The 12,306-nt window shown below is 33.5% G+C and overlaps 1 protein-coding gene across 2 annotated transcripts in view; it reads left to right on the top strand.

Moving 5' to 3' along the window:
* Positions 1-12,306, top strand: part of LOC123713852 (chloride intracellular channel exc-4) — a 50,102-nt gene that overhangs the window by 291 nt on the left and 37,505 nt on the right. The gene's annotated exons all lie outside the window — the stretch shown is intronic.

Genomic DNA, 12,306 nt, shown 5'->3' with positions numbered 1-12,306 from the left:
CTCGAAACAGTTAGGAAATTAGGAACGGCAGTGCTGAGTACATGTTTTGCATAGCAGTCGTGCTGTTTGAAAGTATATTATTACTGCACGTATAATGCGCGTTATTTAGGTCACTTGCTGTTGTTTTGTGTATCTGTTGCATTATGTATAAGTCCATTAGGTTTTAAGATACAAGGATATTGTATTCTAAAGATGAGGTCACCATAATAACTTAATCTCATGACTCATGTGTAATGAAATCACAGGATTCACAACAGCTTTATTTTTAGAATGGTTTGAGAGATTAATTGATAGTTATTGGTTTATATCATGTTTATTGGTTCTTTTAGGTTTTTATTAGGTATTTGTCAGATACAGAAATCTGAGGTCCCAACCTAAAAGGTTGTAGCACCACTTTTTTATTTATTTGTCATATGCCAATTAAGGTAAACAAAGCTATCATATAAGCTGGAAAATGGTTTTAAATCAGAAAAGTTCATAATACTGTATTAATAACATAATATAGGATTATTTTTAATGTAGTAAGTATTTACATATATATATATATATATATATATATATATATGTAAAGTAAATAATATAGTACTAACAACAATGCTGTGATTATATTTCTGGGAGTATACTTTTACATTAATATTGACTTCCATTCAGTTATATATTGGAATTTTGCCAATATGTTACATAATTGTACTATTTATTTATATATCTTTTGAAGGAAGCTGCATGTTTATTAATATTATTTTGACATTCCGATTCTGTTTAAAAAAGGTTGAGTTGTATGTCTAATCAAAATAAACTACTGCCATCTTAGATCATAGGAAACAAAATTAAATATAAATGAAGTTAAATATGACTTAGACAGTTTATTCTAAACAAACAAATGCAAATATGGATGAACATTCTCTTAATCACAATTTTATAAAATTGAGGAAATATTATTTTGTTAACTTTGTACATTCCCTGAATTCAGAAAATTCATTTTACCCCTTGGTATCACACTCGATCTCTCTGTATGTACTGTGACCTCTGTTGCATTACTCTTATTTTCCTTGGCAATCCATAATGAGTCATGTAATATGAGCATTGCCTAAATTATATATTTTAATTGGCAACTTTGAAACTTGTGACCCGCCCCAGTTTAGCAGTGTTTTCATTGGCATAATCAAACTTGCACAAATCTTGTAGTTTCTACAATCAACTATGACAACGCTTAGATATTACGTCCCGTAGTTGTCGTTTCTTAACGTGCCAGACATTGCTTAAACAATTGTTTGGCCATCTGTTACTACACATGTACTTCATACAGTTAAAATTATTATTTACGAGTCTTTCGCGGACTACGCGGACTGTAAAGCACTCAAAACATCTAACATCTAATTTGCATACTGACCTGGTTTAAGGTTAAAAATTAATTTTTGAATGTTGTTGTCTCACGGGTTTCCAGGTACAGTTATTGTAACTCGTGTTGACGTAAGTAGTTTGTTATATGATTGATTTATGACAATTTTTTATTATTTTTTAAGGATTCGTTTTTTTTTTAAATTTAAGCGGTATGTTACGTTCTGATGATCGCGGTTACATAAATGTTTCCCAACTGTTTTTCCGCTTGTCGCCTTCTCTTTAAAATCTTTATTGAGACTTTCCTACTTGAACTTATTTGAGGGACTAGCTGAAGACTGAAAATTCTTATATAATTGTCTTAAATCACTCGCCTGGAATGGTTTGAAAATACCATTCAATGCCAGTTCTTTTCTTTATAATTTCATAAAGCCCTAATGGTTTACTTATTTACGTCTTCTTTGCATGGTATACTCCAAGGACCTCTTATAGAGTATAATCCTTTTCGAAATGGCCCCATTTTTCTTTGTTTGGAATGTTACAATGCATAAATTGGGCATAATGACGGCTATCAAACCAAATATTAGCCTCAAAGAATCCTTGTATATATAATATATTAAATAATACTTAACGATTGTTTTTTTTAGCAATCGTGGCCAGTGTGACTGATATTTTTTTTTTTAAGAAATACATTTGCAATGATTTTGGCATGAATATTATAATAGCACAACACACCTAGCCTGAGCATGTGACCGTCATACCTGAGATCGTAGGTTCGAACACCTGTTGTGCATTAGACTTTCTTTATGAGGGTAGCCGATTGGTAGTCGTACCGCTCTAAGACGGTTGCGCATTCAGATGACTGCATAAGGTTATGCTTTAAATTAGAGTTATAGATGAGTTGGACAATGATGATGTAGATGATAAACATTAAAAAAAAAACTTTACTGTCTACCTGCTTTTAGCAGTTTAGTCACAAAAACAAGATGGCGTACTTCGGAAACAAAAGACTAGTCAGCTGTTTTCCTATTAGAAAAATCATAAGAAACAGATACAATATACACAATACAGATAATTTTTTGTATGAATAATAATAACTTTGGACACTTACTTTTAAGTATAGATACTGTATAAAGCCTTAATATTTGGTCATAGACAACTCGACGACGGAAGTAGGTGTGTTATATGCTAACCAAAGTATATACTCTATGTGGTAGTGAGGGTATGACTTATTGCAAAGGTTATATGAGCTTACAAAGTCTAGAAAGTTCGTAACGCATCCTCGAACATACCAAGAGAGAGAGATCTCATGCCTTTGAAACAGAAACCTTGCGCCGGGGAAAGTGACTATGATCACGCGACAACTCAGAATGTATGACATCAAATTAGCATGCTGGCCTGTACACGATCATGCTTATTAAGCGTTAATTCTTGTATTGTTTTTAAACACAACTATAGTTGTGATTACTAAGAAATAAACCTTACAGGTGTGGCTAAACGTGTTGTTAATAGGTACTACTGTTTCGAATTGATAATTTCCTTTTTTGGATATTTAATTTATCGAACAACGCGGAATCTTGTGTGTGTTTTTGTTTATATTATGGTAGTGGGATTAATTATTGCTTGTTTCATTTGGTCTAAATGCCTAGTTATGAGGCTGAATTCGCGATACAAACATTGTTGAATTATTGTCGAATCACTTCCAATTGCCACCTAGGACGTCTTGGTGTCGCAGTAAACATTTTGATTTAAATAAAGCATCGTCGAAAACGTTTAACTATCTGTCTGAAAGCCAGCGTGTTGATTAACAATGTAAAGCAAGACTCCGCCATGATTATTTCATTTGTTATTGTTATTTCGGTATGATCGTGAAGAACTGAGAGCTTGGAAATTCCGTGTTTTGATTTATTGTAAATGGTTAGGTTAGGTTAGTCTTGTTGCTTAGGACGTTTAGGAAACGAACTCTATACCCCTCACCTAGTAGACATCTAAGAAGACCACAAGTGTACAAGGCCCTTTGTTTGCTAAGGATTTATGTTGTATTATTTACCTATGAATTTTGACGAATTTAATGATATGGTTGCTTAAATAATATAGTCAAATATCTGAATAACGGTGAATGCAATGCCTCAATTGACAGACCTTTTTAAGTTTATTAAAATGAGTCTTAATGCAACTCCATTTCCACTCTTCCACTACAGAAAGACACAAACCATAGAGTTATAGGTTTTATAACGAGACAGAGATAAACCTAGACAGATATCAATTCCATGAAGTAAGTGCCTTTATCCAATCCAATTAATTTGCGTTTGTTGCTTATTGGAATACACCAAGGAAGTCAACAGGGTACAATTCTTTTTCCTTTTCAATCCAATTAGCGTCTATTTATGTCTAAAGAGAATTAATACATATACACCTGACCAAGAAAAAACTTGCTTCGGTAAAGTTTTTGAACCTAATTGTGCAAGCCGTCATTAATTACGAAACCCAACATTTTTGGTTCTACGACTTAATAAAGATTTCGTCCGACTTCAGTTATAAGTTTGACTTGATGTGATTGTTGATATTGTATCGTAAATTATCTCAATGCATTATTATTGTATAAACACAAAAAGTTTGCGACCCAAAAACAGTATTTGAATCCGTGATGAGAAATTTCCAGCGCTGCCACCTTTGGCCAATTGCTGGCTTTCAGTTGCAGGACCTCCTCCACTCTGTCGATCCAGCGGTACCACAGCCGACCTACTGATCTACTAGGTCGGCTCAAATAAGTTTTCTGCATCACCCAATCTGATTAATTGTTAAAGTAAAATATAATTTTGAGAAGTTGTGTTCATAAGCAAAAACATGATTAGATAGAGGTACCAACCCGGTTTTTACTAATAATAGGCGATAAATATTGTCATTATCAATTGTAGACATTGCTTTGGTATCTTGATCTTTATATCAATGGGTAAAATAAAAATGCGCATATGCGTTTGTTATTTGCTGTTGGATAATTTACAATTATAGTTTATGTTTAAACCTACTGTTGGATGGATGTTAAAAACTTAAATCTTTTGTTATAAGTGAGAATAGATGTCTCCATCACGATTATCAGTTAAGGCTCTATCCCAGCACGAATTGCCGTGTCAGTGTCTCGGGGTGGACTGCGGTACGCAATGGAGAGCTGGAGCACTGTGGTGCGCGGAGCACTGTGGTGCGCCGGCCCGTAATAACAATTGGTTATGTAAAACATTAAATTAATGTATCAATTATTTTTCTGAAATGGATTACTTGGCTTGCGAGAAAATATATCGTGTAATTTTCAAAACCATGTCCCATGTACATTTCCGTCGTAAAATGAATTCAAAGTGTCAAAAATTGCCTATGTTTGGATTTTTTTCTATGGAGCGAAGTTGTTTAAATCGTGTATCGATCTTTCAAAATTGATACATAAACTACTCAACTCCAACATATATTTTTTCCATTCGCCCTACTTCAAGAAACGATGGCAAAGAATGGAAACAAACAATGTACTTTTTTGGAGTTTGGCGACCGTATTGCCCTTAGGGGCCAATCAATGGTCCTTAAGGGCAAACATAGTGAGGAAACTGGAAGTCATCTACCCGAAAATCAGTGTTTGCATAATAGGCGGTTTTCTAAAGAACTTATGATTCATTTGTTAAATTTGATTTTATTAGTATCTCTTAATTAAGGATAATAGGAATAAATTAAAAACTAGTTACCTCATTATTCTGTATTTAAATAAATACAGATGTGCCATTAAAACCTTTTAGCTCGGAGTTTCAGGTTTCTGTATCTGTTTTTGGTCATTAATAGACAAGTCGGCCATCAGCCTTCTATGCTATGGCGTTCTTCACAAAACGAGTGTTAAATGCGTACATAGGAAGTCCATAGATGCACCGGGTTCGAACCTACGACCTACTAATGGATGAGAATTAAATATAATTGTGAGAACTATATCTCAATAAATGTACTTAGTAAAACATTGTTATAATAAAATCAATGTCTCATTTCCTCATAGCGTAAACACAATTTGAAAGTTAGTACATAAGTACTTTATAAAAGGCTGATTTTATAAATGCCAATATTATAGTCGACAGCGAATAACCAATATTTCAAACTACTCCCTTATCTAAAACATCGTTATGACAAAAACAATGTTATCTTCGTAGCGTTAACACAATTTCAATGGAAATGTAAGTACTTTATAAAAGCCTAATTTTATACACTCTGTTTAACGAATAATAATTTGTTTACAATTAAAACAGTTATGTAAGAAATTGATAATAAAAGTGAAAGATTGTTTCAATTTTCATCACTTGAGAACGTATCGAATCGGGCATAATCACTAGAATGGCTATTGTTTTATCTTATTCGTTAGAAAGCGTTTGATCGTTAATTGAGGCTTGATTTTTATAATTTTATAACGCGATGCCATGGGCTGAAGTAACAGTGTTTGCGGTTTTTCCATTATCTTCGTGATAATCGTTTAAAAATAAAGGACTATTCGAAAGAAGCGTTTGATATAAAACATGGTTATACAAAGCATTTAATGGAGATGATACATAAATAATAAGTAGCGCTACAACCTTTTTTAGGTCTGGGTTTTATATGTCTGTATCTTTTGCATCATCATTTGTCAATCTAATAATTGAACCTACCGTTCGAGCGAATGTTAAATGCGCATATAAACAGAGACTACATTGGTTAGCCCAAGATCGGACTTACGACCTCAAGGGTGAGAGTCCCACGTTGAAGCCACTAAGCACTGTACTGAATTACTAAATCGGCGCATACGCAATAACCAAATGCTTCGCTTGAAGAGGGTCTACACTGTGTTACAACATTTCTTAATACATTGCTTTTTTGCGGTTATTTTTAATATGTTGTAGTGGTCTGTCACAACTTAATCTTTGTATATATAAATCTTTTGGGCGTGTTATTAAACTCCTCAATTGCCGGACCGATTTCGATAAATTTGTGTTTATAAGACAACGTCGGGTCCGCTAGTTAATTATAATGATTATGGGTTATCGACTTCCATCTCATAGTAAGAGATTTTTTTAACAGGAAAAATGGTGAAAACTCCGGTGGGTAGAAGAAGTAATTAGACACAAAGAAGTATTTATTTCTGCCAATGGAAACGAAGCGTAAGAACTTACCTTTGAATTGCCAGCCCATTATATGTTATATGACATATGAATTTAAGATGTATTGTAAATATAAAATGTGAGGCGTATCTTGTATATGGTTGGATAATTTTGATACACCAGGTGTGGCTTTGAAGGGGAGTTGGAGCGAAACCAAAAGGGGAGGGGTCTGCGCACGCGCACCTTTATCTACTGCACCTATATTTATTGCATTCATCTTTATTACACTTGTAATGTTTGTATACTTTGGATTCGAAATATATAGCCGTAATTAGCTTTACATTTTTATTTTTTTACCATTGTAAAGTAATAAAGTATATCAGTATGGTGGAAATACAAATTGGATACAGTTTTGCTATCCACCAGAACGTCGAACAGATAAGTCTACTCTTTGCTGCTATATATAATTAGATAGGCTGTCATCAATAACTTAAAGTTACCAGGAAGACGCTGGTGCTTAATCGTGTGTTAAAACCCTGGTTCGAAACCATGCAGGGAATATATCACAAGCAGAAATTTGACATCAAATAGTGTATGTTGTAAGCAAGCTAAAAATGTATTTTTTTAATGTTGGCCATACAATCGTGAATCTACAATCGAGTATGAAACTAGTTTTACGGTTTCACAAGCATTATGTACGATATGAACGAATTTGGACACGTTGCAGACTAAATACGGAAAGTCGTACATCTCGGACACGTTTTGCGAATACGATTTGTTGCAGTTGCAATGATGGAAAAAATTTAAGCCAAGAGATGGGCCGAGAGTTGAATCCTGCTCGTTTCAAAATATTACCCTAAATCAATGACGCTGAGCAGAGTGGGCGGTGTATGTCTCGAAATAACCAGCGTAAATATCTTGTAATATATTGAGATACAAAGGTTTCCAAGCCGTTGGCCACTATATGTTTTTAGACCACAATTAGTACAAACACATACTACACACAAATTGATGTTCATTATACAAAAATATGAAAAGCGGTGACTTCCTGCGGACACGAGCAACGAAATCAAGTACAAAAAAACAAGACATATTATATTTATTATAATCATAATTCATTTGCAAGAATATGCTACAAAAATGTTGTGGTATATTTATGTATATGGTACAAAAAAAGGGAGAATTTTACATAGAAGTTACATATATATGAGTCATATCATTATAGACAATTCTTATATTATTTTATCACTACATCATCACATTATTAGACGAATTCGCCTCGAAAATAATCAGAATATCAATAAGGATTATTTTTTAAAGTCCCAAAACTAAAAAAAACATTATAATACAAATTTTACGAACTTACTTTATTTTCGCTGTGCGTTTCACGTGTTTGCCCCCTAGTCTACTCTACCCGGGAGGTTTTACCTTAACTAAATAAGAGCAATATTCACTCTCGTATAGTAAAAAACGAGGCAATTAGCGCACTAGCCGACGAAGCCTCAGGCGGAGGAAGTTCTAAGAGCCCTAAGCTTGTCCCCTGTTTGATTACAGTGCGGCCACATATGGTGATTTCCGTCAGCTGTTGGCCGTTTCAACATGTGCATGAATATTTTATACTATTGATAAGCGAACAATTTATTTCTAACGAAGGGAAAATAACAATTACCTATTTGTCGTATAATAAAATTACGATTAATTAAATATTTCTATCTTCGTGTGAATTTATTTTTAATAAGTTTTTATTTTATTTATATACAAGGATTACCTGAGAATGTATTGTACATTCTGATTCTGATTGTTAGGGGATGTGATAGGCCATCGGTAGTTGAATCTTTTATTGTGTATATTCAAGTATAGCTCCTTCTGTTGAAGGTCTCCATATCGGTTCTGGATGGTCATAGTGTCTGATGTGGTTCCCAACGTGGGACCAACGAAGCGGGGGTGGGAGGGTATTCCAATCATTAAGGTTCCAATTCGAAAAATTACTTAAAATTATTAGGAATTTTAAATATGTTAAATTTTTAAAACCTTACTGTACTTGTGTATTGTTAACAATTTTCTTAAGAACTATTCAATATAGTATTGTCTTTTGTTAACATAGCTTTTACACATTAAGAAAAACACTTTTTGACCGTCACAGTGACCATGCACGCAGAAAAGCACGCGAAACGTCGGAATTTTTTTTTATAATTATGGAAATAAGTTTTTAATAATAATACATAGCTTCAATCCGTTCAAAAGTGTTTTTCTTACTATTCAATATTTTAATAATAAAAATTATTAATATTTTATTTTTATTAATAATAATTTTTATTATTAATAAAACTTATGTATGTCTTGCCAAATTTTAGAAAGGCAAAGGCATAAAAACGTTTAGAAACACTTGCCTAATGGTTAAAAGTGCAGGTCTCATAGAGAAATATATTATCATCGGTAGATTCAATTGAAGGCGTGAAGCAATAAACCCGTACTTATACGTCGAAGTACAATGAATCCATCTTTAGGTTTGATCTCGAGACTCGAATCTAGGCCCATTTCCCACTAAATCACATCGAAATCGGCTCAACAATATTTTATTTATTTATTGTATAAATGATCTTAATATAAAGGAAGTTGGTGTGGTGGAAACACAGACTGTACACAGTTTTTCTCTCCACCAGGACGTCGAACATATATATATGAATAATAAGTTTTTTTTAATAATAATTAAATGCGATTTATGCTCTGTTCGTTTGAATGAGCAACACCTTTTACGTGTACCTTTAACAAATCCATTAACGCTTACATGGAAACACCACGCCCTGACCAAAGTACATTATTACTGTATAATAATTAAAATATTCAATTGTTAATAAGTTTATTTGATACATTAAGTACATATATATTTTTTTTGCATTTTTGCCTGGGCCAATGTACAAGCCAAGACTGTAGATTTTGCTCACTCATACTTTCTTAGTTTTATAAGCGTGGCGATTTCCTAAATCGTCGGAGTTACGCCCCGAGATTATATCCAGACGACGGCACTCTCTTCAACAGTTACATTGCATTCATTCGTTACATAGCAATTAATATTTTATTATTTCGCTTATATTCTATTGTCGTACGCGACTGGTGACTGATGACTCAGGAATCGTACAAATATTATATAAATGTATAAATGTACTTCATGGTTTATAGTCAAAGTTGTCCATCAAATTATCTCTAATCAATTGATTAATAATATTATTGTTTCAATCATCAGCAGTTGAATCTTTAAAAATGTTTTAAATATCCGTTAACTTAATGAACATCTCCGACTACAGCTATGGTCCATGACGTGCAGGTCGTTCGATTCACGGCGAAACATGTAGGCATAGCTGATCAGCTATCCCGTGTTTCGTCAGGGGAAAATCTTAGTATAAAGCTATTTTATCAAAGATCTTGCGCAGACGGTTTGGGTGCCGTTAATGGAATGGAATTTAAAATGTATTCGAATCAAAAATCATTTATTCATATAGGTAACGTCAAGAAAAAAAAATATATAAATGCTTCTAATTTTACATTTACTGCCAGTTCTCAAATCAAGGGCGTAGAACGGAAGAGAAGAACTGGCAATAAACTCTCCGCCACTATTTTTAATCAAGCTTTTTTTTATATTACACAAAATTTGAAACGAGCTGCAACCAGCCTGCAAAACTGCAAACACCATGTTCCACATCTTAAGTAATAAATAATAATAAAATTAAAAAGAAAGATTTGTCTCAGTTTGTCAAAGATCCTCTATCAGCAGGAGGCATGGTGACATAGGAGAACGCACTTACATTCTCGTCTCTATTAATAGTTACATTACCTCAAATCCTCATACCTTAAATCAATCAAACAAACAATACAGAAGTAGGCAAAAATAAATACAAACATAAATATCTTAATAAATCAGTATTTACATTAATGTTTTACTGTCACCTGGTAAAGGGGGCGAGGCAGCTCAACAGTACCCCCAACATTTAGAGAACCAGGTGCAGATAAGTTTAAAAAAAAGCTATAAATGTCTATGTACGATAAGAGAAGTCAAAACATCCCAAAATCCACTTTTAATACTAATAGACCTTTTTTATAATCCTTTCCTTTCTAAACCTTGACATTTCAGGTTTTGAAATGTTTCAGTAATGTCGATCTAAACTTGCCTAACTGAATTGTAATTTTTGAGTTTCATAATGCTGAGAGGACGACAACTGAGGTCACTGAGAGGTCGTTTGTGAGTCACCGCGAAACCGGATTCGCCGCTCAGGCGTACTATTGCTTATCGACTTAAAAACTAAATGCAAACTAAATTATTATGAATGCCTTTTTATTTGTGATTATTTTAAATAAAACATGTAAAATATTTGGTTTTAAAGTGATAGCCAACTTTTTGCCTTTCACTTAAGATAATAATGTTAGGAAACTTGGAAATTGTAAACGAAACACAGTAAATTTTCAAAACACAACGAAAAACTAAAATTCAAATAATTTTAATAGATTTTTGAGTTTTTGTTATCAATCAAATTGCACAATTGTGGGGCGTGAACCACTGGTCTATGTCTATTAACTTTAAGCCATAGCAACGAAACAACGAACAAAACATCTGCTAAAAGAGAATTATAATTGACAAAAAACTTTCTCCGCTGTACAAGAAAGCTCTATTAGGCAGAAGCTTTCATTGTGTTCCCAAATTATTATAGAATTGAATTTTACGCAGTTTTTTACGAATTTAATGAGCCGTTTACAGGTTAAAAATCTCTTAAGTAAACAATGTATCTTTGAGCTCGCAATTGTATGGATTTACCAAAATTACTGGTAATAAAACTATTCCAATGGCCGCTTAGTCACTGTTATGAAACGCGGTATGTTCCAAAGAGGTGTTGCTTTTGATGTTGCATTTTGTCATTGGGTTACGTCATCTGCATACACCAAGATAAGATTAGATTATGTATACCTTTTACCTACTTTCCAACTTATGGCTACTAAAATTGATTACTTTAAAATTAGTCTTATACAGTAGCGGTTTTCAATCAATTTCTCTTTGATATTTTAAGTTTGATATAATCATTTTCGGATGTTCGGATTAATACCTGCAACTGTGTTTCATCATCAGACGTCGAGGCAGAATACGAAATTCCATCCGTATCATTTGTTGTACCACAACTGAGCTTTGGAGACTTTTTTAAGATTGTTAAAGAGTTTTTGCCTCCACCACTATGTGGTTCCAGCACCCCACTGAAGTATTTCCGAACCAATTCGACTTAGGGTCCTTCAGGAAAGGAGCGCGGGAGGATTCGCGAGCCCTCTGTTATTGAAAGTATCCATGGGCTTAACATCAGATGAGCCTTCTGCCCGTTTGCCCCGTGTTGTATAATAATAAAATACAAGCGGGAACGGACTTGGAATCCTTCCAGAGTTTATAAGAAACTTAGCAGACCTTTAGTAAAGATATCAGCCCGTTTTCTCTTTCCATCGTAGCGCGAACACTATTTGACAGACAGAGACTATTGAGAAATGTTATTATGTGAAATAGGTTGTCTGAATAAGAACGGTCTTATTCATAAAAGAGTTGTCTCGCTTATTTATTAGCAAAGTGACAGTGGTGGGATAGGGACAAAATATTCGATTGTTGTTATAGATATTTTTATGAGCAATTAACCATTACTTACATTACTAAATGGATTTGTACGAAATATCGCTAGTTCATATCATTCGTAATCTTAACAGAATACAGATAATATTTGTTTTCGTTTTGGTATGTCACAGAATACTTTGTACTTAATTATAAACGTTTTGTTTATGGCCATATTTTCAATTGTTATTGCTGTTTCGTTCCGCGAACATATTGCATATATTATCAATTTATTAT

This window comes from Pieris brassicae, chromosome 8 (assembly GCF_905147105.1).
Source record: "Pieris brassicae chromosome 8, ilPieBrab1.1, whole genome shotgun sequence".
In the NCBI taxonomy this organism is placed as follows: domain Eukaryota; kingdom Metazoa; phylum Arthropoda; class Insecta; order Lepidoptera; family Pieridae; genus Pieris; species Pieris brassicae.
This window is presented reverse-complemented; position numbering and strand designations above follow the sequence as displayed.